The sequence below is a fragment of the Mytilus edulis genome, chromosome 5, assembly GCF_963676685.1.
Source record: "Mytilus edulis chromosome 5, xbMytEdul2.2, whole genome shotgun sequence".
NCBI classification, from domain to species: Eukaryota; Metazoa; Mollusca; class Bivalvia; order Mytilida; family Mytilidae; genus Mytilus; species Mytilus edulis.
This window is the reverse complement of record NC_092348.1, coordinates 28,166,358-28,192,778: the sequence shown is the minus strand read 5'-3', so window position 1 is coordinate 28,192,778 and position 26,421 is coordinate 28,166,358. Positions and strand designations below refer to the sequence as shown.

Sequence of the window (26,421 nt, the reverse complement as noted above, 5' to 3'; positions counted from 1 at the left end):
TTAGGAAAAGAAAACATTCCCCCTTTAGAAATTGAATAGTCGTTGAACTTCTCCTAATTAAATATAAAACCATAATCTAGAACAGTAGTGAGCAAACTTAACAGATACGATCAAATATCTAAATTATTCAAGTTTGAATATTTCCCTGACGTGTTGTTCAATTGGAGATTTGACCCAATGATGCATTTATATTGTTTGATGTTGTTTAAGAAAAAAAGTTCATTAGTAGAATTACATGAACACTTGCATGATTGTAGAAACTCATTCAATAGACTCTTGACATAAACCCTTTGAATTTCCTATAACGAAAATAAAAGTTACGTAATGCAATAGATACATGTAGTACACTTATCAAGTCCGATGTACAAAATAATTAACCATCAATAATTAAAAGAAATTGAAGTTTAATTTATATAATAGATTTGTCGCTTAAAATGTATTCTTACTAGAACTTTCTACTTTTCGCAGTCAAAACATTTTTGCTGGACTATCGAATAGAACACAGTTACACGATCTTCCTGAATTTTAGTTATAATCCTGGTACCTTTGATGACTATTAGTTGTTAAAATGGTTATAATCCTGGTACCTTTGATAACTATTAGTTGTTAAAATGGTCGGATTTAAACCTTGAAGTGTAACAAATGTAAACTTTAACAAGAATAACGACAGCTATGTTAAATTGAAAAATATTGTTAGTTGAAAGAAATGATCCATACAAATAAAGAGATCTTATTACATACATCTGCAACTAATTGTCAAAGATAAACAGTTCTTATCTTTTAAATTTGTTAAGGTACATACATGTACGTTTGACTTGTAATTAGTGAAATCAGTTACTGAACAGGGCAAATTTGAACCTTGAAGTACAGCTAAATGTCAACTTTCACATGCAAGAACGATAGTTATATTGAATTGAAAAACATTGTTAGTTGAATGTAATGATCCATACAGAAAAGATAGATCTCATTTCTAAGGTGCAGCATACATCTGCAATGCATTGTCAAAGATGAAATGTTCAAATCATTTCAACCTTTAAAGATATATGCATGTACGTGTTATATAATTACTGATATCGGCCAACATTATCTAATCAATTAAACTTTATGCGGAAAATCACTTTAGGTTTAATGAAATTAACCTACGTAAAAGCACAGATTTTTGTCCTAAAAGAAGAATTGATTTCCATTGCCACGCAAGTTTAACGGAAACGTATCCGAAGTTTCATTTATATATTATATCGCGTGTACTTTCTGATAGTCTAAAAAGTGCAGTTACATAGATAATCATATATATAAAAGTTTGAAACGATTAGTTTAAGACTATGAGTCGGTTCTTACTTCCTGATATTTCCAAACAAACAAATACATTGTTACAAAAAAAGAATTATATCATCACCGCACTAAGATCTGCAGACAATCCAAAAAAAATGACACATCGAAAGACAATCCAAAAATATGACACATCGAAAGCCAATCCCAAAATATGACACAACGATCATTATTCAAAAGTTATAACACAGCTATGGGCAATCTTAATATAAGACATAGCTGTAGACAATAAAAAAATAATTATATGCATTTAGTTATAAAAAGATAAAAAAAAAATGAAATAGTTTTATATGAAAATATATTGTTAATTGTAAATAATTGAAAAATAGGACAAAATGTAGACAATTAAAAAATATGGCAAAAATGAAGAATTTAAAAAAATGCAGACAATCAAAACAATTGAATTAGCTGTAGCGATATCAAGAATATGACATAGCGATAGACAATCCAAAAACATGAAATAGCAATAGGCAAAACCAAAACCATGATCAAACTATAGACTTAACTAAAACACAAAACACCGATGGTCAACCCAAGATCATGACATACATATAGCGATAATTGTAACAGACAAATCAAAACATGACATAGCGATAGACAAATCAAAACATGACATAGCGATACACAAATCAAAACATGACAAAGCGATAGACATATAAAAACATGCCATAACGATAGACAAATCAAAACATGACATTGTAACAGACAAATCAAAACATGACATATACAGCGATGGACAAATCAAAACATGATATAGCGATAGACAAATCAAAACATGATATAACGATAGACAAATCAAACGTGATATAGCGATAGACAAATCAAGACATGATATAGCGATAGACAAATCAAGACATGATATAGCGATGGACAAATCAAAACATGACATAGCGATGGACAATTGAAAAACATGACATAGCGATGGACAATTGAAAAACATGACACAGCGATAGACAAATCAAACACGACATAGCGATAGACAAATCAAGACATGATATAGCGATAGACAAATCAAGACATGATATAGCGATGGACAAATCAAAACATGACATAGCGATGGACAATTGAAAAACATGACACAGCGATAGACAAATCAAACACGACATAGCGATAGACAAATCAAAACATGACATAGCGATAGACAATTGAAAAACATGACACAGCGATAGACAAATCAAAACACGACATTATTATTTAAATACAATTGTATATTGTGTATAATATAACTTTATAATACTCTATGTACTTATAAATATGTTATTATTATTTTGAGGACTCTCAGGAAGATTAGTTTTAACTAATGGGATCATCCTCTTGAAATAAAGATTATTTATTTATTTATTTAATTTATTTTATAGCGATGGACAAATCAAGACATGATATAGCGATAGACAAATCAAGACATGATAAAGGGATAGACAAATCAAGAAATGATATAGCGATAGACATGTCAAAACATGATATAGCGATAGACAAAATCAAAACATGACATAGCGATAGACATATCAAAACATGACATAGCGATGGACAATTGAAAAACATGACACAGCGATATACTAATCAAAACACGACATAGCGATACACAATCCAAATATATGACATAGCGATAGACATATCAAAACATGACATAGCGATGGACAAATCAAAACATGACATAGCGATGGACAATTGAAAAACATGACACAGCGATAGACAAATCAAAACACGGCATAGCGATAGACAAATCAAAACATGACATAGCGATAGACAATAGAAAAACATGACACAGCGATAGACAAATCAAAACACGACATAGCGATACACAATCCAAATATATGACATAGCGATAGACATATCAAAACATGACATAGCGATGGACAAATCAAAACATGACATAGCGATGGACAATTGAAAAACATGACACAGCGATAGACAAATCAAAACACGGCATAGCGATAGACAAATCAAAACATGACATAGCGATAGACAATTGAAAAACATGACACAGCGATAAACAAATCAAAACACGACATAGCGATACACAATCCAAATAAATGACATAGCGATGGACAGTATAAAACATGACAAAGCGATGGACATACCAAAAACAAAAATTATTTGTAATACTTTATATAAAAAAAACATCCTTTTAGAGTTTTGCGTCGTTGTGGCACTACTGTCACATTGACTTGTATCATTATGTCTTTCTTCAAAACATTAGATTGAATGCATTTAAAGCATTTTAAAGCGGAGAAACATATTCGCTGGTGTAATAACATTGCACAATGTCATACAAATGAATACATTGACTTGTGAAAGATTGATGAGCGGTTCTAAAACATGACTTAAACGATTATAAATTGAAAACCTTTTGACTTTTAAATTACTAAATATTTTATCGTTTAATTTGCCCATTCATCTGATCCAATTGTAAAATATCAGGATTTTTCGTGCAATTGAACATACATGACGAATTACAAAGTTCGAAAGAGTCAGTTAATCTCTTACTTAATTATATAATAGTCCCGGCATCAATTAATACAAGACTCAACTGTGCCGATTTAAACTTTTTTAATTGATAATGCATGACAGCCGGGAGTCGTGGAAATCTCATGATTTAGTTTTCTATTTCGCTCGTTGTCTTCATAACATTTTAACCTTAATTTAAAAGACATCGACGGTTTTTTTAAAGACTAAGAAGGCAGCTGTATATGTAAGCCAATGATCCAGATTTGATTTGCGGGTGCATGTTCCAGTAACCTAAGATATGTATCAATTGAATATATTAAATCCTTTGTCAAATAGTCCTTTTCGGGTTCCTGAGGATATCATCAGCCCAGTAGTCAGCACCTCTGCGTTGACATGAATTATCACTGATATACACACTTTGAATTGTTCGAAAACTAAGGAATAACCTATCTTAGCTTTATTTGGTAAAACCCTTTTCGGAATTGCTGGCCCTTAATCCCCCAAGACTTCGTACTGTATTTGTTTTTTCAGCGTTACTGATGGGTCTTTTGTAAACCAAACACGATTATGGGGGACTAAACCATAAACCTGGTATCTTCCTTTTATAATTTATATATTTTTTTAATTGGAAACAAAAAATAACAACACGAGCTGTAAAGAAAAAAAAACGTTTGCAAAAAAAACAACAACCAAAAAATACAAAAAGTATGAAGTGCCTTCATCCAGGACTATGTACTATACAATTAATCGAAGTAGATATAGAATATGATTTCTATAGGCCCATCTAGTTCTATGTTATCTTTTGAAGAAAAAACATTGAACTATTTTTCTTCTTTGTTCATCAACGAATTGTACTTTCATGTTATATTGAAGTTTCGTGCAATCGACTGGTGCTTTTAATTTCAAAAAGATTTATTCATCGATTCAATGTCACTAGAATTTTACATTCTGTTTATTCTATTAATGAAAAGGTTTTTATATATATGCAATGTTTTCTGGCGGAAGTGACGTCATGCATTATAGATTAAACCAAGTACACAAATTTTCAATTCAATTGAACATGTTTGACTCAATGTCTTTATCTTATTATATGATTTAGAGATGCCCCTTTTTATTAATGTAATAAGAGGAACAATCTGATGATATTCTTATCTTTGGGTAGTTCCCTGACATTTAACTTCTCCGAATAGAAATAGAGAAATATGAACTAGTAAATTGTTTATTTTTACGAGCTTTATCAGCATGCAGAAAAGCAAGAATCGCCAAGATTTTAACCGGTATCTTAGCGAGTACAATTATAACGTTACCATAAGTTTTCGGACAGTGTATGTACATGTACATTGTACATATGCAACTACTGTATTTGTCCAGCAATTTAAAATTGGCACTATTATATGTTGTTTTTTCATTCTTTGCGTGGTGGACATTTTTTTTTACGAAACCGATATTGGAAGCAAACACACCATAAGTGGCTAACACAAAATGTATCATGTGAATAGTTATATGATTGATTATTTGTATGTTGGTTGCTTAACGTCCAGTAGCAAATAGTTCATACATATTTAGGACAAGAATCAAGGGTTTATATAGAACTGTTTGTTCATAATACAAGAAGGATAACAGCAGATAGTATTTGTTTGATAAATGAATATGTAAGTATTAGTAAAATAACAGATTATAGATGAAGATGAATTTTGTGTATAAACATTATACATTATACTAAGTATTGATTTTATATGGACTATAGTTTGGTCATTTATACATGTATGTATACTTAAAGGTCGGATATACCATCCTCTAAATGTTCTATGTTGTTTTAGTCTAAATGTATTACTTATTATTGACACATACATTATACACCCACTTTCATTCGTAACACACTATATATCCTCTGTCATTCGTAACACACTATATATCCCTTTTCATTCGTAACACACTTTATATCCCATTTCATTCGTAACACATTATATATCCCCTATCTTCATAACACACTATATATCCCCTTTCATTCGTAACACAGTATAATACACCCCTTTCATTCGTAACACACTTTATAGCCCATTTTATTCGTAACACACTATATATCCCCTTTCATTCGTAACACACTACATATCCCATTTCACTCGTAACGCAGTATAATACACCCCTTTCATACGTAACACAGTATAATACACCCCTTTCATACGTAACACAGTATAATACACCCCTTTCATACGTAACACAGTATAATACACCCCTTTCATACGTAACACAGTATAATACACCCCTTTCATACGTAACACAGTATAATACACCCCTTTCATACGTAACACAGTATAATACACCCCTTTCATACGTAACACAGTATAATACACCCCTTTCATACGTAACACAGTATAATACACCCCTTTCATACGTAACACAATACAAAGAGCTTAAGAAGTCCCTACAAAGTTAGATGCGTAAAACAAAGAGCAAAAATCAAATTTGACAGCAAACTAATAAGAAAACTATAACAAATGGAGTCAAACAACAAGTTGATGTCGGTAAGAAAACAAATATATGATGATCCATATAATATTTTACGTTTGAGAGTTAAAAATGTAATCAACGTGCGATCTTTATTCTGTTTTTAGAACAGTGAAACAAAAATAAATGATATAAAAGGCATTATATTGGCACCAATTGAAACTCATCGAGTCTGAAGTGCACCCAAGGACAAAATTTTATTCCTTAATTAATTTTGTAGGAAACTAATCGTGTCTGTAGAGCATCCATGATAAAGTTTTACGGGTTTTTGATTAATCTTCATCGAGACACTCGATGAAATATGAAAATGGAAAATTGAAATCATTTCGTTGCAATTTAAAAATCGTTATTGCATATACATGACTATATATCCATGCCATTCGATGGAAAGGGAGATTTACCTGTTATTTATTTCCCCGAGGGCATCACCAGCCCAGTAGTCAGCACTTTTTGTGCTGACATGAATTATCATTGATATGGTTATATTTATAAATTACCTGTTTACAAAATTTAGAATTTTTGAAAAACAAAGGCTTTTCTACCTCAGGCATAGATTACCTGAGCTGGATTTGGCAAAACTTTTAGGAATTTTGGTCCTCAATGCTCTTCAACTTCGTACTTTATTTGGCCTTTTTAACTTTTTTGGATTCGAGCGTCACTGATGAGTCTTTTGTAGACGAAACGCGCGTCTGGCGTATATACAAAATTTAGTCCTGGTATCTATGATGAGTTTACTTGAATGTATATCACTTTCTGTTGTCATTTATTCGTTTAGTGTTTTCGAGCTTTTATTTTGCATTTTGGTTAGGTACAATCCTTTTTTTAATTTTCCTCGGAGTTCAGTTTTTTTTGTTATTTTACTTTTCACATGTTCTTTAATAAGCACTTCTTTTTTCAAGTCATTTTCTTTTATATAAACGCGCGTTTTATTCCTTAATTAATTTTGTAGGAAACTAATCGTGTCTGTAGAGCATTCATGATAAAGTTTTACGGGTTTTTGATTAAGCTTCATCGAGACGCTCGATGAAATATGAAAATGGAAACGCGCGTCTGGCGTATAAAATTATAATCCTGGTACTTTTGATAACCATATAGTGAAATTGTCATATGTATTTTCTACCGATACCATTGCGTATAAAAGAGGGACGAAAGACACCAAAGGGACAGTCAAACTTGTAAATCTAAAACAAACTGACAACGCCATGGCTAAAAATGAAAAAGACAAGTTAAAATAAGTTGCAACTTAGGGCTCGTGTTAAACCTGTACTTATATTATAGTAAACAGATCGTTCACATGATTCGTAATCTAAAAGCATGAAGTATAAACTCTGTTACAGATTTGTTTTCACATAGAAGGTATTATACAAGGTTAAAGATACAGCATATGCAATACAGGATGTATTAATCTATTTGAACAACATTAAAAACATAAAACCAACAACAAATTCACAAATTTTGATAAACACAAAGTATCTAGAAGGGAAAACATATTTCAACAAGATCGTCTGCGGAATCATACAATGCATTAGCGAAAGCTTCCTTGTTTTAGTAATTAAAGGTATAACAAATACAAATTGAAAGTATAGCAGTCACGCAATTATCTATTTGTGAGCCTAAGTTATTCATTACACTTGGAGTTAAACACATTCATTAACACGTATATTGAAGAGATTTCCATCTACTCTAAATAGCAAAGAGACAGGAGATTCAACGCAAAATGAAATTACTAATTACAAAACCCTTTTAATCATAGCTTCTAAATTACATATAATGTATATGAGGCTAATTAAAGGGTATAATTCCTGTTTTAAGTATAAGTATATCAAAACATAAAACTGTGTGAAATCTATTAGAATGTATCAATAACTGTTGTGGAGGAAATGAAAAATAGAGTTGTATTCCTTGCGCATTTTACATTTAATGTACTTTAATCAAATCAAAAACAAACGAAAACGTTATTAGCGCATTGAAAAACTCTCTCATAACGTAAACAATTTTATGCTTGTATGTTATGATCTTTAAATCGTAGAGCAAAATAAATAGTTATCAAAATTGCATTTTTCATTTACAACTGAAATTTAATGTCTTACACTTTCAGACACCGTTTTTTTTAATTGAGAAATGCAAATTGTGTAAACGTATATCGCAAGCGCGAGAAGGTTTATCCATAATGTCATTTGATTTATCAGTTCTTGTATAGATATAATTTCAAAGCCAAAGTGTAGTAACTTTGATGACAATCAATTTTATAGGAAGATTGAAAAAGATTTATCATACATACCAGGGGCTAATAAAAGCAAACCAGCAGTTTTAGGAATTACTAACTATATTTGATGGTAGGACAAACCTGTATCTTATGGCATCTAAATCCAAATAGTAAGTTTGGTCACATAAAACAAAAGAACGTAGGATATTACTAAAATATGACCATTCGATTATTGTTCTTGTTCATTATCGCGATATCCTAAAGTGTACGAAAGTCATCTTATGAATTGTAACATTCCTACATTCTGTCTTGCAAGATGCCATGTGCTTTAGTTTATGTACTTCTGTGTTGTGTATTTTTATTTGAATCACTTATATCTTGTTTTTTCTTTTCAAATGACATAAAAAAAATCATGGTTAAAGAGTTATTTCTTTTTCAAATACCAATTGGATTGCTATATTTTAATATTGATCTTGTCAAATTGTCCGCTTTTGAAAATGTTAAGAAGAAGACATATCACTTCCAAATTCAAAGTTCGTAGTCAATAATTCTATTACAAATCGTTTTTTATTAGAAAAAAAACCTTTTTAAACCATATCAAGGAAACAAACATATAGAAAAAGATAAGTTATTAGTTCTATTCTGTTTTGTTCTTCCTAGCATATTGCATTAGTAAATCTGATTGAATTAGAAGGCTCTAATCCTGAACGGTTTCTGTCAAACGGAAATAAAAATTCATTTCAAAACTAAAGGTATTGATTTTATTTGATAAGCTATTACCACGCAGAAACTGTAATCGGATTAGCTGGTCGAGGTGCCATCTACCAAATAACTCCACAGCATAAAATAATAAGTGTGCTTAAATTGATTTTTAATGGCAAATAAACAACTACTAAGCTTTCAAACATATCTGAAAGCTTTTAGGAACAAAAAGTTTCAACTTGTTTAAAATATAAATCAAAGAATGAGTTCTAAAAACGCTACAAAACAATCAATGTATGAATTTAAATGTTTATTTTCCATTCGTATAAAAGCACACCAAACACCAAACACCAAACAAATTGATTGTGACAATTTATAATAAAACTCCCAGTAATGCTTTCATTTGGTCACATAAAGTTGTATTCTCGTATAACAAATGCTTTGTTGTTTCTTGTTGCAGCTATACAAAAAATAATATGTTGAGCGAAAATGTGCTCTTTTTTTTTTTAAAGTATATCAAAAATTATTCCATTAGGAATACAGTTGTTTCATTCTAATTTTTCTGCAAACTAAATTGTATAATCCTTTATGAATATAAAATCAAAGTACTATAGAGGCCTACATTGTTGAAGATACCAGAAAAAACGACAACAAAATTATCCATTCTATTCCTAAACTTCAACCGTAGGTAATTCTTAAAAAGAGATATCATGAAACACCAACCAATTGACATTACAATTTAACACACCAAATTTACAGCTATCAACCAGAGCATTATATTTTTACTTCAAATTCCAATAAACTCACTCCAGCTCTCAACGGTGTGGTTTTTTTTTTGGTTTTTTTTTAAATTTTTAATGTTTATGTAGATCATCTAATAACCGAATTAACATCATCGTCAAATAGATCCAGAAAAAGGTTGAAAAGTAAACTAACTTGGGTTTGTTTGTTTGTTTGTTTGTTTGTTTGTTTGTTTGTTTGGTTGATTGAATGATTTTTGGTTGCTTTACGCTGCCTCATCTTAAAAAAACTTGAATGACATGTACAAGAAAAAAGAACCAAAATAAATAATGCGCAATTTAGGTAGAAACATGTTTTTAAAAATGAGGAAAACAATGAACTGACATGTGCGTCTGTCTAAACTCTGCTCGAGTACAGGCATGACTGACCGAATTTGTTTTATTTCCAAATGCTGACAGCTAAATATATCTTGCTGAAAAAACTAACTCTATAACAACTCTGATCTGGTACACAAATTAGTCTACACGTGTACCCGAACAGAGTTTGTCACAGAATGTAGATAAAAAGCAGCTCTGCTATGGGTGTAGAATAAATCTGAATTGCAAATCCTCCGTGAGTTCAGTTGATAAATATTGAACATACTAAAAGCAAAATAATAAAAATACCGAACTTTGAGGAGAATTCAAAACAGAAAGTCCATAATCAATTTGCAAAATCAAAAGCCACATCAAACGAATAGATAACAACTGTTATATTTCTGACTTGGTACAGGCAAGTTGCCGAATTCGAGATTATAAATAGATTGAAAGTTTTTCGATGGCCTTGTTCCCTTGTATCGTTTTCTCAGCTTGTATTGGGTCTTTTGGGGTATTTGCCTCCATGTTTGATTTGTGATCGTGAACTACATGTATTTATCCATATTGAAGCAAACGTACTCCTGTCGTCATACGGATAGATTCGAAAAAACATGTTTTCAATTGTTAGGATGAAACATGTTGTGGTCATGAGCATGCGATCAGTGTGTTATAAGCACGTTTTTATTGAAAGCTGAAATGCGTATCTAAATACAAGAACCAAATTTCCTTTTAGAAATGAAAACAAACTATACATTGGTTTGTAAGAGATAGAAACTAAACTTTCATTCTTTCACTCTAGGGAAAAGAATCATTCAAGTTCAAAAATGTGCAACACTGTCGTGAGGAATATACAATATGAGAAAAAATTTGGGACTATAAAGCTTCATAACTCATGCGAGTATATCTTGCAATGCGATGCAATCACATCTTCATCTAAGCTTTATCTGCATATGATAAAGTGAAACTACTGACAAGATAATAATGATGTAAGCCATTTTGAACCCTCTCGTGAGGCATTTATCAATCCAAAGAAAAGTTAATTTTGCAATAAATTCAAACTATGGCCATTAGAGATATAACAGATAAGTTTAATGGGGATTGATATTATCTTGGTAATAGGGCTTTTATTTGATTTAAATCTATATCACAATACAACGTGCAGCAATATTATATATCGACAGATCATGTGGGGAGGGTATAAAAAAGTCACTATATTCAATACGTTGCTTTGATTTGATTTTAATCTCTATCACAGTACAACGTGCAGCCATATTTTATATGGATAGATCACATGGGGAAGGTATGTTCAATACGTTGCTTTGATTTGATTTGGATCTCTATTACAATACAATGTGCAACGGAATTATATATGGGAAAGGTATATTCAATACGTTGTCAATATTGGACGCCTCCTATTAGTCTTTTTTCTAGTACAGAACAATTTTATTTTATTTTATGCATGGAAAATGTAGCGATATGATCTTGAGGTTATGCCAGCGTTGTATGTGGTATCCTATTTATGGTAAATTTTCATGCAATAGCGTTTAATGCGTTTTATAGTATCATTGTGTTATTTATTATGCATGTTTTAATTGTTTCCTCCACTAGACAATCTCTGTCAATAACATATGTAGATGATTTATTGATAAGTATAAAAGAACGTGTACTTTTATTTCTACAAAAAATACTTTAGGTCTACAATAGTCTGAAAATGTAAAAAAAAATCAATTTCCGTCGTCGGTGTCTAGCGAAACAAATATTAAAATGACTTGTTGAGGGAAAAGTCCAAAATCAGTTTACTTGTCCCGTAGAAAAAGCATAATATTTGGGAATAGTTCACCTCATACATGTACAACAATTTCTTTTTTGTTTTTGGGGAGCGTTAAATGCTTATACCGGATGTAAAGAGTCGTAACGGTAAATATTGCCGAGCTTTTCCGAAAAGGTTGTTTTTAAATGCTCAATACGACTCTTTTAAATCTGATCCAATCGAATAACAAACGAAGGGCGGAAGGACCCTTTTACGGGACGTAAGGATGGAGTCGTTCAATTCAAAGATATTGGAAAGTCGGGAAGTTGGGATTTAATTATAGCGATATGCATAGAAGAACACGTACAATAAAAATCCGAATCAAAATGCTCTTCAAATAATTTACATGTACCAATGGAATAAATAGAGAATTTAAAGTTTATGAGATAAGACCCCATAAAAATAACTAGTCACAAGGATGTATAATATTATGTATACTCAGGTGACATCGTGAGTTGCCAGTTCTTCCTCCTCTTTCAACTATTTATCTTTTGTTCAATATGCATAATCAAACACTTAAAATTGCCATTAGGCTAAGAAGATGATGTAGACCTGTTGAAAAGAGCAATTATTGGAAGATTTTCCTTTTGATATTTTGAATAAAGCATACAAATCGTACAAAACCCATTAAAGTGCCTGAAGAGGAAACAAAAAATCAAATGAAACTCTTCGAAGATTTTCATTTCATCTTTATAGATGATGCGCAAAAAATACATCCCTGAACACATCTGTATCTTTGAAATAATTTGGACTGTTTGAATATCAATACAAAGATGAAGATTTTCACAGAACATATAGTATCAAATTTCACCATCTGCCCTGCAGTGGGTCCTGATATTAGAATGTGATTTGCGTATCTTTTTAATTAAGACCGTTACGACATCTGTTGGAAAATTCTCAAATATCACGTTGGATTAAATCACTAAGTCAGTAATAATTGGTACAAGCAGGAAGATATAAATTATGAAAATGAACGGCTTGTTTAATTATCTAAAAATAGATCAATAAGAATGATGTTATGATATTATACAGTGATTATCTGGATAACAAAATAAAGGCACAAGATACTGTGTAAAATACTCGAGAAAATACTTCATAATGTTGACGATAATAACTGAGAGGAAATTATTTATGTCATCTTTTTTGAGACATAATTTACTGATTGGACAAATAAAATCATATAGACGTTGGAACCGGACGAAGAGCGGGCAGAGATAAATAATTAAGTTAGCAAATCGACACTGCAAAATGGAGGAATCTAATCATGCCCTCAAATGTTCATTTTTTTAAACTATTGACCTTGATAAAATATCAAAAAAAAAAATGGAAGCAAAAAAAAAGAAAAGAAAAAAGGGAGTTTCAGATCATATTACTATCACGGTTTTAACAGGAGAGGTAACAATGCAACAGTGCACCTGCGGAACCCTATAACGTTGTTCCAAGTTTACTTCGCGAGTGATCGGAAATTTTCAATTCTGGCATGTTCCTACCGTGGTTTCTCCATCCCATAACTAATACCCCTGTTGAGCACAAGTTTACTGCCAAGTGAAAGAAGACAACATATTTCTATGCAATCTTCCTTAGATGGTAATGGCACAAAGGTCTTACTGATTTAAATATATTCAGTCTAACATATATAAAAAGAATGACGTCATGAAATAGGTACACATGATCTCAAATCATTTTCAACCATCTTTGTGAATTAGAAATGCATATTTTCCTCAAATATTTTTTAATCTATAACATGTCCCTTTTCCTTACGTTTAAATTTTTGTATCGTTACAATTTAACATTTTCCGTGACATTCTTATAATTATCTTGATATCTTTGTTGGCTATCAATAAAATTACTTGCAATAGATTAAGCGAAATTAGATACAAGAATCAGACAGTTTATTCTCTCATTTTGTACAAAAAACGACTTTAAACATCTTTTAAGACATGACGAGTCTGTAATGGAAGCTCACTAAGGATATTTTTCCCTCGTTAATCATGATTAATATTTTTATGAATGACAACCGACACAATACTTAAAAATATATTAGCCACAAAGAGCGACACTGAGCTCTTCAGGCAATACAGTACACACTGATTTGATATCACTCATATCCGGGACATCTCTTATTTTAAATAAATGTACTATGGGTAACATATTCGATAGCATAATATGTGATTGGTTAACAAGTTCCTTACAATGGATTTCCAACAAACAATCAAATGAGAATAACGTACTGGTAACTGTTGACCGAGTGGTATAAACAGTCGAACTACTGTATTACTTGCCTATAAACGCTTGAGTTTCGCGCGTGGCAGGTGATGTCGACTCCATATTTGATTGGCTAGAATTATTTGTGTTCCTACCAAAGGTCGGTGGACTTAGATGACCATATTGACATACACTATCTAGACACATTATGATCAAATCAATAAGTGAAAGGTAAAGTGGGGTATGGCTAAATCAAATTAAATACGTCTCAATTCCTTATAAAAATAAAATTTATCAAAGATAGCAGGCTTGTAAGTGTGTACGCCAGACGCGTATTTCGTCTAAAAAGGCTCGACATTGATGTTTCAAAACACGATAAAAGGCCCAATTGAAGAAGAAATCGACGAGCATTGATTTTATTACCATCAATTTCGAAGTATTTGTCAAATACAGCTAAAGTAATCTATTATTGCGGTAGAACATCCTTAGTATTTTAAACAATTCAATTTTTTGTAAACATATTATTCATAAATTCAGCAGTTTTAAAAGCTATGAAATCAAATTTGTCAAAATTAGAAATATTTGTTTGATTTATTTTAATTTTGTTTTTGTTATTAAACAAGTGGAATATGTTCTATGTCTGCATTTGTGTCTAGATTATTGCATACCTGATCGATTACACGATTCCCTATACATGTACATGCATACTTTCTTTAAAACATGCATTCTTCTTTTATATTTTTTTCTAATTGTTGGATAGCTTTCAAATTTATTTCTTCCGAAAAAATGTTGTGTTAAACGAAATATTTGAAATGAATATGTTTTATAACAAAAAAAGATTCACTACTAATGTTTTTCATGAGCTGTGTTTATTAACCCTCGTTTTCAGCTATACTGGTAACTTTTACAGATTAGTTAAACGTCAAAAACGATTGTGTCTAAACGCCGAGTGTTATCAAGTTTCATGGAAAAAACACAAAGTGTAAAATAATCTATAATACATCTGTTCAATAACCGGACGCGAAAAAATTATATATAATTTGTACAAAGACCCACCTGAAAATTAATGGCTTGAGTAAGTGCAGATGAGAGCGTGTTTTTTATTTATTGGAACGAATACTATCATTAAGAAGTATCAAATATTAAAGGGATTATATTAAATAAATATTTTAACTGACTGCCTGCAAACCAAACATTCTATTAGCACTAGCATTTGACTAGCTAAAAGGAGAATGTTGTCCCTGCTAATGGAACACTTCATTTCTCGTTTTTCTCCTCGCCTTCATGTGTCGGAAATGTGTTTCAGACTTCATAATCGTGTTTCTAGACGAGAAAACAATCAGGAAGTCGATAAATCTAGATATGATAAAAGCTTTTATACCTCTTTATATTAGATGAGGGTACATTGACAAAGTCGTTTGATATTATTGACGGAATGTTGATATTTTTTCGAATAAGCTCATCCGTTCAATGATGTACTAGTATAATGCTTATAGAATTTTGCATGTATTTGTATTTATTCACCTGTGCAACTCATTGTCTACCTGGTCAATGCCCCATCTTATACAAAAATACAAATATGTGGTATGGTAGCTATGACGAAACTACCATTAAAGACAATAGGTCGAAGATGGTATTACAGGTCGTACAAATTTACATATACGTTTTTGTATGCTAGCTATGTTATTTCTTAGTTTGTTAATTATTCTTTTTATCAAAATTATTTCCTTTGTACAACGAAATGCTTCAGCCTTAAAACTCGTTTATATTTATAACATCGCAGATTATTATTGAAACGGTTAATATACATTTTTGAAACACACTAGAACAATTTGAGGACTTAGGGTGTTTATAGTACATTGTTGTACAAGTACAATAGTTAGATTACAAGGTATATTGACTAAATCTGTTCCGAAAATAGATCAAGGGTAGATCTGTCAAAAACAATTCTGAGAAAGAACAGAACACACTTTTACCATTCTCTCTAAAAACAAAAATAAAAACCAGAAATCAGGTAGCAATTTACGGAGGTTATAAACTTTATTTTATTTAACTACCAAATTATTTTCTTTAGGTGATACTCACAATTCATTTTTGTCAATTCAACACAAAAGATAGGTTCAATATCAAACAAACACCGATAGAATATTTAGATCTTTTAGGAATGACGATATTATAAACATTCGAAACAACCTCATGTCTAAAGCTTTGTAATTGCTGTGTTTTAATCTTGCAACATAGTAATCTAAATATATTGCGTATTTTACTTCATAAAGAATCTCATCAAAGATACAAGGCTTATAGGTTTGTACGCTAGACGCGCGTTTCGGCTACAAAAGAATCATCAAGAGTATTGAGGACTCAAAATTCCGAAAGTTCCAACTAATCAGGAAAGATATATAATTTTTAGACGATATCAAATGGTCTTAAGTTTTCATTTTCAATACGAATATAAGTTATTAAGAAATCTGCTATTTTGTTATACACTTTGAACAAATTTCGCAATTTGCTGAAACATTTTTTTCACGTTAAAGTGTCTTGATGACAAGGCAATGATACCTATAAATGATAGGGCTACAAACCGTATGATTTTTAATCAATGTAAGTTAAACCTTAAAAATAACTAATATAAAAAATAATTGGTTTTATAGATGTAACATACCACCTGTGACTGATATTAACAAATATAAATATGTAATTGAAAATATAAATAAGATATATAAAAATCAGCCTTTTGAAAAGATAATTGCCTCGGCAGAAAATGTGTTTATTTTGATCAATTCGTATTTCTGAACTTGGAAGATTTTTACAACACACATTTAAGTATTTAAAAAAAAACGAAAACAAAAGAAATAAAAAAATTAAAGACATTTGACTTTTTTCAAAATGCAATTTTTATTGAAAATTGAACGTTTTAAAATGACAATACTCGCCTTTCTGGTTATAAATCTTTATATTACGACATTTGACTCTTTTAAATGTATTTTTATTGAACCAATGGAGCGTTTTAAAAGGTCAGCACTTGCCGTTTTATAATTATAAATCTTGATTACACGACGTTTTGATGTGTAAGAAACCACCTTCAAAATTAAAAGAAAACATTGATTACCTTATTGATTGCACTAACAGCAATATTTTCTTACATTCATTGAACGAACCTAGTAATAGAAGACTTTTCTCCATCATAACATTACAATAATCAGTGGTTGTTCAGACATTAGATATGACAGGTACTGTTTCATTTCTCTCCGTTTAACTAAGTCAAACTATTAATTTCAGTTATGTTACATTCACCTTGTAGTTTAGTTTCTACCTAGATCTTGGTTGATAATATTACCATCTGTTATTTAAAAGATTTAGCAATGATTCGGAACATGGTAATTCAAACATAATTTAAATCTACTTTGATGCCAAAAAACATGAAAATTCGATACAGTTATGTTATTGTTCAAGAAGTTTTGTATGAAATATGCATAATCTAGAAATTGCATTTTCTCTGTTTCGTTTTTCTATTTTGTAAAGTGAAGGATGAAAAGTTTTTTTGTTATTTTTCATGTAATGCATTGTTTATATATTCTATTATTGTTTGTAAGAATCAGCAAAAATAAGAAAACAAATTGAACTCTGCAGTTATAAGTAGTCTGTGTACAATTACTATGTGCAAATATGAAATAATAAAAAAAATGATAAGGGAACTTTTCCATCTATTATTAATAATGATTACTGATGAAATCATACTTCAGAATTGATCTTTGGTCAAACAAAATGATGTTAGTAATTGTATATCAATCGTAATAACATTGTTTCGATTGAAAATGTAACAACTACTCTTTTTTTTTCTTTTTTCAAAATACAGATCTAGTTGTGTTAAATAAAAGAAAAAAATAATACAAAAAAATATTTTACGAATTAGCGTTATTCCTATTATTTTATATTACTTCGTAATTCTTTTAATATATATTATTGTCGCATATGAATATTACAATTAATTTCTGTAATATGTCCTTTTTCAGATAATTCAAAGTCAACATATAATCAATCAAACGAAAGAAAACTTACCTGTCATAAAATATAACTTTTAACGTCTCTTATCTTTCTTTTTCTATCACTTTTATCAGTATTATTACTTTAATCCCGGTACATTATAACATGTTCGCTAACATTGATCAGTTACCGGTGTGACAGTCGCTATATACAAAATCTATTGAATGCTCTGCTGTGTGAGGCGCTGTTATCGATCAGTTATTCAGCCTGTCGGCCGAAGCTTACCGTTACACTGCAATGAAAAAGTTTCCATAACTAATAAACTACCAGAATCTTTTGAAGTCAGTATATATTATGTTGCGTAGGATGAAGTTGTTGTTTGGTAGCTTCTCTCTGCTTAAGGATTTAACATTTGTTATTAGAGCGGATTATAGTTTTACATGGCGCTCCGTATAATGGAGTGACATTCTGTATGAGATAATTATCTGGTATACGCATGTACGTCTTGCTTGAAGCTTTAATAATAATGTAAATTTCTTCCATACAATAAACAAACATACTTTAATTTATTATGCTATCGACTACAGTCTGCAATTTCAATGCGATTTTTTTTAAATGAAATTAAAAAAAAATATGTGAATTAAAATGACGGAGAAAGTGAGACAATTAAAATCTAGATTATCAGGTTTTTGATCCGATAATGTTAAGATTTAAATTATCTGATAATGGATTTTGATGGAAAACTATTGATTTTTACAATATTTCTTTGTTAAATATATTCAAGCGGAAATACCTTGAAATAAACTGAAGCAATTTAAAAATAAGTCTTTACATATATATAATCCCAACGTCAAATACAAAATACTATATATAATGCATTAGAAAGGGCAAAGTTTTAACTGTAATTAAAAAATATTATAAATGCACTTCGCTTTCAGTGGAATCAATGATCAGTAGGAAGACTATCACAATTATTCCATACTTTAAAATGAAAAACTCTTTCAAAAAACGATTGACATGTAACCTTTACTATACAATTAGGGCAATGTAAGTAGTTATTATACATATGTTCAGCTGTTAGCATATATATGTTGGTGTCAATAGTTCATAAAGAGCATAATAAGTTTTAGAGATAAAGTTAAAGATTTAACACGTTCAATGCTTTTTTTTTTAAGTGTTGGTTTTTTTTTGCCTTGCGCATGACTGACGAGAAATGTATTATAGAAAAACGGATATGGTGCATCAAAATCGATACTGTTAATATTATATTTAACACTACCACTAAGTCTATTCCTCTGCTTGGGGATATTTAGTCTCCGAGGGAATCACCAGCCCAGTAGCTAGTTTTTTTTATATTTTCTGTTTCAATATTTAAGATATAATATTAAATAATGGAATATATCTCCCACATGCAAAACGCTGATTCCTTGTCCGGCTTTTGTTGAACATTTGTCCTTTTTTGGTTTATCAGCTCTTAAATGTTTTAATAAGTTCTGGATGTTCAGGTATGTTGGCCTCAAACATCACTGTTAAAGTTCACATCTAGTGGAATAAAATTGTTGGCAGTGTTTATATTGTTAAATGATATAGGACACAACAATTATCAATAGTACTAGAACACACCCGTGATATCGCGGGTCCGTGACTGAATTAAAGTATATAACTTTGCGCAAGCCTTATTTTAGTATTAGTATTGTCATCTGATAAAGTCATGCCGATTATAAGATACACAGTTTTCTCTGTTTTCAAATCTTTCTGTTTGAACCCGTCGAACTGGAACTTATCAATTATTGGTAATATTAATTATTTGGAAAACAAAAGGTCCTGGAATGGAGTATTTTTTAATCAACAGCATTGTCCTATATTAGTTATAAATAAAGTTGAATTCTTTGATTCGCTGTTTTACGTCATGCCCGCTAACAAATTGAAAACTGTACCTATACGCCTTATTTTTAGTCCAGATGTTTAGTATTCGTATTGTTATCTTAGAAAGTCTTACTGATTAAAATACTACAATTCAGTAGTGTCAATCCTGTGATTATGACCCGTGTATATTGCATATTAATCCTGAATACACCGTTTGGTGGTGCGCCTGTCAGATACGGAACGTACAGATAAGGTAATAGGTAACAGGTGAATATATTATTGGTATCGGTATCGGACTCGATCCGGAACTTCTTAATTATTGGCAATATTAATTACGTGGAAAACAAAAGGGCCTGGAGTGGTGTAATTTTTAATCTACACCTTTGTACTATATTAGTTATATATAAAGTTGAATTCTTTGATTTGTCGTTTTTACGTGATGACGGCTGACAAATTGGACCTCGTAATTTTAGTATTATAGATAACACAAGTTGTAATCTACGAAAACTATGTTTTATCTAGTTGTCATCATGAATCCGGTGTATAAAGTTCTAATTATTTGAAGTAAGGTGATCCTTTCAAAATCAAACACATTAAACGAATGGAAAACAAGTTTACTGTCATATTCCTGAATTGATACATTCGTTTCCTTAATTAGAACTAACAGAAACACAGGATAATTTATTCAAATAATATATGTAAATTGTAATTCATTAAAAAGGGCTTTGTTCTGATGTCATCATTATTTTAAAAGTTAAGGTTAATCAGAATTCAACGTCAGAAGTTAACATTTGACTTCGAAACTTAAACATCGATATACTTAAAAAAAAATTATAAATTCGAGTTTCAAAATTTAATTTATTTAATGGTATATTTTGAGGTTTTAAACAGACTAGCCGTGAAGGCTTATGTTTTGTTTGGGTGTATTTTTTTCAGGGTTATCATAAAAATAATAAAAACACATAGAGTGCATGATACGCTCGTTTTGTGGATCTTAAAATCGTTTCAAGAATACAATGGGATATTTCGAAAGCATTCAATCAGAAAAAAAATAAAATCATCTCTGTCATTGATGGAATATGTTAGTTGTTGTTCTGCAGTTTGCATGTTAGGTCGAATTGTATATTATTTGTTTGTTCGTTTCACTGAAATGAATGTTCATGCGTGTGTGTGTGCTGTAACTCTACCACGTTGTGTACATATTTAAGTGATATTATTATACATCTCCAAAAAGCGGGAGGTTTGGCTACCCATTAAACCAGGTTCTACCTACCATTTTTCTTATATTATATCTTTATTCTCAGAAACCCAATGCATTACATCGGTACAGAGATAACAAATACAACAAAAGCTATTTACAATATGCACAAAACAAGTGAGAGAGGTTACATTAGTTACAAGTCAGGAGTATACACACAAGTATTTATATTTTTTTTTTATTAAATAACAAAGTTTCGTCCGAACTGGTTTTCTTGTAGTTGACATAAGTTCAAAAAATTCAACCGTACTTTGACATTTTGGAAAATATGCATAAAACGTCCTGTACCAAGTCAGAAATATGGCAGTTGTAATCAAATAGTTCGTTTCTATGTATGTTGGCGTTTGTTTTTTTGTATTGTTCCAGTTTTTCTCTTTTTTTCTTTCCATCTTATAGTCGATGTGTTTCCTCGGTATTAGTTTGTAACCCAGATATGTTTCCTCTCAGTTGATTTATGGCTTTTGAACACAATGTATACTACAGTTGCCTCTAATTAATGGTTAAGTAATATGATAATTGGTTAAATCAAATTTGAGTTATCGTACGGAGTGATGATAGACGGACGGACATTTGTATACCATGATATGTCCTGTCTGTTATATACATATTTTCGTTATAAATAATGGTTGCTAGTTCACAGTCTGGTATCTGTATCATATCGGAATCGGAAAGGGTATAGAAGTCCATTACCTAATGATAACAAATAAGGTTTGAAAGACTTATATAATACATCTAGTACTATAGAATATATTTCACATAACATTTCATTGTGTCTAATAAAATAACCATCAGTGGAAGTTAATCAACCAAATCTCTCCTTTTATTTAACCTGTGTACAAGCTTTAGTAACCATGTAACCTCAAAATCACAAAATATTCAATGGAAACCCCTAATAAAAAAAATAATGGTGATTTGAAATACCCAAGACATATGTTCATGAAACAGAAATGTTTTACTGCAATAAAATGTAGGAATAATTACCTACAACTGTCAAATTCAAGGGAATATTTTGTCCGACCTATTTTCGAATACAACCGGATGTGACGTACCATGATTTGGTGGTATTACACTTAGAGAAGGTGGTTGTCGTTTGTTAGTATTATTCATAAGTGTTTCTCGTTTCTAGTTTTCCCCTTTAGATCAGACCGTTGGTTTGCCTGTTTGAATTGTTTTACACTTGTCTAGTCATTTTGTGGCTATTTATACATTCTGTTCGTTGTGAGCCAAGGCTCAGTGTTGAAGGCCATACTTTAACCTATAATGGTTACTTTTACACATTGTGACTTTTGATTCTAGTGCCACTTAAAATCAAAAACAAATATAAAGAGCAATGATAACCAAATATTTCTAAACGTTGTTGCAAATCTATAAGACCATATATGGGCATTAGAAAAGCCTTAGTGATTATATTTTCTTTTTTTACAATTCATCAACAGCTGATTAATATCAAACGATATGTAAGTGAGATTTCATGCCATCACAATATAACTTAGAAGTGGTAATTGGTCTGCCGATACCCCTTAAACTGAAACTTGAAACCAAAACATAAAAAAAATACCGTCGATATTAGACCGGCTTTGGCTAGACTTCTTGTCATTTTTGGTTTAAAGCTCTTCTTCCTTTTAATAAGCTTTAGAAATGCGCTGCTGTTGGAAACAAACTATACAGATCATTATATTAAAGGCAATAGTTGTTCAATATTTATAATTTGTTAAGCAAATTTAAATCTGGGTAACAAACAAAAATCTGGGGTAACACATAAACTTAAAGATGATGATATAGTATAAAGGAGAGGCGAAAGATACCAGAGGGCCATTCAAACTCACAAATCAAAAATTAAAAAAAACGCCATGACAAAAAGAAAAAAAAGACAAACAGACAAACAAAAGTACAAAAACAACCCACACAACATAGAAAAATAAAGACTAGGTATTACGAATCCCACCAACGACTTGGGGTGATCTCATGTGCTCTGGAAGGGTAAGCAGATCATGTTACATATTTGGCATCCATCGTGTTGCTCATGTTATAACAAACCCAGTGATTATCCTTATTCGGTAGGTCACATTTATAAAAATGGAACTGAATTGTAGTTACGACATTAGGAACATATCACTTATCAATTAAGTTGCGTAATGTTAACATAGAACTCACAGGCGTAAGAATCAAAACGGTTGAAATACCATATCAATTACATACATGTAGTTAAGCATTTTAAACCAAGAAAAACCGAAAACGTTGTGTCTTATCTGTTTAAGGTTATCTATGTCAGAGAGTATAACAACTTCAACGATTCTAATTATATTAAAATGTTATGAATAGCAAATTGATATATTTTCAAACATCAGTGATATTCATTGCCAGTACAAAATTGCTGACCAGATGATTTTTAAAATCTTCACCAACGAAACGCCCATACGCAGTGATATCTACATAGTGGCGTAAAACTCATAAAAATATCAGACACATAATTTTGTTTCGTCATACGGGCGTTTCCTCTATACAAGGTTCACCATTGGCTCTAAAATCAAAACGCGTGGAAGACACTATGAAAGGCCCCAAAATAATGAAATTAAAACAAACATAAACGAGAAAATTAATGGACTAATTCAAAATATGCCAGTTGAGTGCCCATTGTTTTTCAATAAAAAAAAGTTTATACAAATAACCGTTAATTCATAAAGCAACCTTGCTTAGGTATCAAAAACAATCTCATTTGAATACTTTCATCATAATTACCATCAGCTTGTTGACAAATAAGATCCATGGACAGCAATGTTTTGAAATGATACAGATTTGACGAAAATTTGATTTAAAAGATATATGTTTAACCGTGTAACAAAAGTCTTAGGCATGAAATAGACTTTTTTCTAAAATAAATTCCAATAAAGTTGTTACAAGTTTCAGCTTTTAATTATGTGAGTGGCTCAAACAAAAGGGAAGTCGGACTTACCGATCAAACCAAATTTACGTATTTAGGATTAATTGATTTCATTCGGAAGTTTGAAGATATTTTTAACAAGACCTCATTTTTAACTATGCATTTAGATACACATCCATCAACAATGTTTACCTATTTTATTCTCCTTAGAACCTGCAAGATTTTTAAAGCTTAAAGGATGAAAGTTGGAATATTGTTCTTTCAGTGATGTTTTGCCTAATATATGGAAAATGTGAGAAAGTATTTTAGTTAACCAGTAACAAATAGATAGAAACCGAAAACGTGAATGTCATTCAGCTAAGTTTTTCATTACTGAATTACCAAGACACGTTATTGTTCCCTTGGAATATTATAAGCAAACCAAGCATCGGGGGTTATCACAGGTACTCCTGAAAGTTAAGCATATCCTGCTCTAATTATGACAACCGTCGTATTGCTTATGTAAGTACAAACCAGGTGATAACTATTTGTGAGCTGTAGATCACATTATGGGGATAGAGGACGGAGTTGTAGTTACGACAATTGGAAGATGGCTGTTGTCATCTGTGAAACATATTCTATCACAATCAAGCAACTTGTGATGGTTGGAAATAATGCGATTGGAAACATATTTACTTCGAAAGTTATAATGCCACCTGCTATCATAATTGTAATAATTTGATATACATTCTATTGAGTCGTTGTATTACCGGTACTACTGCATGTTTTATATTCATTGAAAATGTACTGACAACTACAAGGACACGGAAGATTTGTTACATGAGGAAATAAGTTTACATGCTAAAGTTAAGCTAATGAAAAAAGGCAATGTTCCATTTGAACAGATCAAATGCAAAGCATTTTGAACATGTTGCATTATACATACATTGCTATATGATTATTATAATGATATCATATATCGGACGTCTGCAACACATTAACAAAACTATTTGGGAGATAAATTAATCATTTCATATAAAATCTGCTACGTGCAATCAATTGTCAAACGTTTGTGTGTTTGAATAATAATTTTTATTTTCATCAAAGTCTTTTTTGTATTATTTTTAATATTATTCGATAGTCATTAAATATGGTTTTCACGTGATTTTATTTGCACAAAATGACGATTGATTTAATTACATGTGAAATATTACCACTACATTTCATTTAGTCATATAAACATATAATCGAATTTATTGAGGCGAACACGCAATGAACTATTTTCACATTACCGATTTTTTACCCCGCATTTTATATTTTTTCGACATATTGCATATTTTTGGACATCCTGGTGCTCGGTCAACGCTGAGAAACTTAAAGAAGTAAAATCAAGTTTACATCGCTATATTTAAGGGGAAATTTTTCTGTTTTTAATTTTGTTTAAGGTGCTACCCAACACGTTCACTAAAATTAATTTGGCTCTTTTAATTTTCATAAAAAATTTTCAAAGTAATTCCTTTTACCTTTAAACAAAAATATAAAAAAATAAATTTTTTTGAAATAACCAATTTATCAAAAATATTACACTGGTTATATAGCAGTTTGAGAAACACTAATATTGATCATTGAGAAGCTTGATATTTCCTTAACAACACAACTTAATTAAAACATTTAGCTGATTTTACAGAGTTATCTCCCTGTAGTGTTAGGTACCACCTTAAGTTTTTAATTTTTTTTATATTTTTGTCAAATGTCTGAGTAAATATTTTAACAAAATTTTATGAAAATTAAACAAGCAAAATTAATTTTAGTAAAGGTGTATGATATCACCTTAAGAAGAAACTTCGCTACATTTTCATCATCTTTATTCATGTTTGCTCTCTGTTGTTAATATTTTGACCGAATTTCTCAAGAAATGTTATCGAAATTATATAGATATCATTTCCTTAAACGACACCGTTCCTACCACTGATCTAAGGTATCAGCACTATTATAATTCATTTAGTAAACTTTCTTTTCTTCAATATTTGCTTCTATCATGCCAAACAAATATTTACTTTGTTGTATTAGTATTTGTGTACATCTAATAATTCGTTAGAAAAACAAAATGTGTTTATATGAAGCAGCCTTTAAGTTTTCTAATTCATT

At 30.7% G+C, this 26,421-nt stretch overlaps 1 protein-coding gene across 1 annotated transcript in view; it reads right to left on the bottom strand.

Annotated features, from left to right (window-relative positions):
* LOC139523359 (sex peptide receptor-like) overlaps window positions 1-18,600 on the bottom strand; it is a 68,251-nt gene extending 49,651 nt beyond the window's left edge. Inside the window, exon 1 of the mRNA XM_071317270.1 lies at window positions 18,365-18,600. The gene's annotated coding sequence lies outside the window, so the exon portion shown is untranslated. The remainder of the gene's footprint in view (window positions 1-18,364) is intronic.
* Between the last annotated feature and the right edge of the window lie 7,821 nt (window positions 18,601-26,421).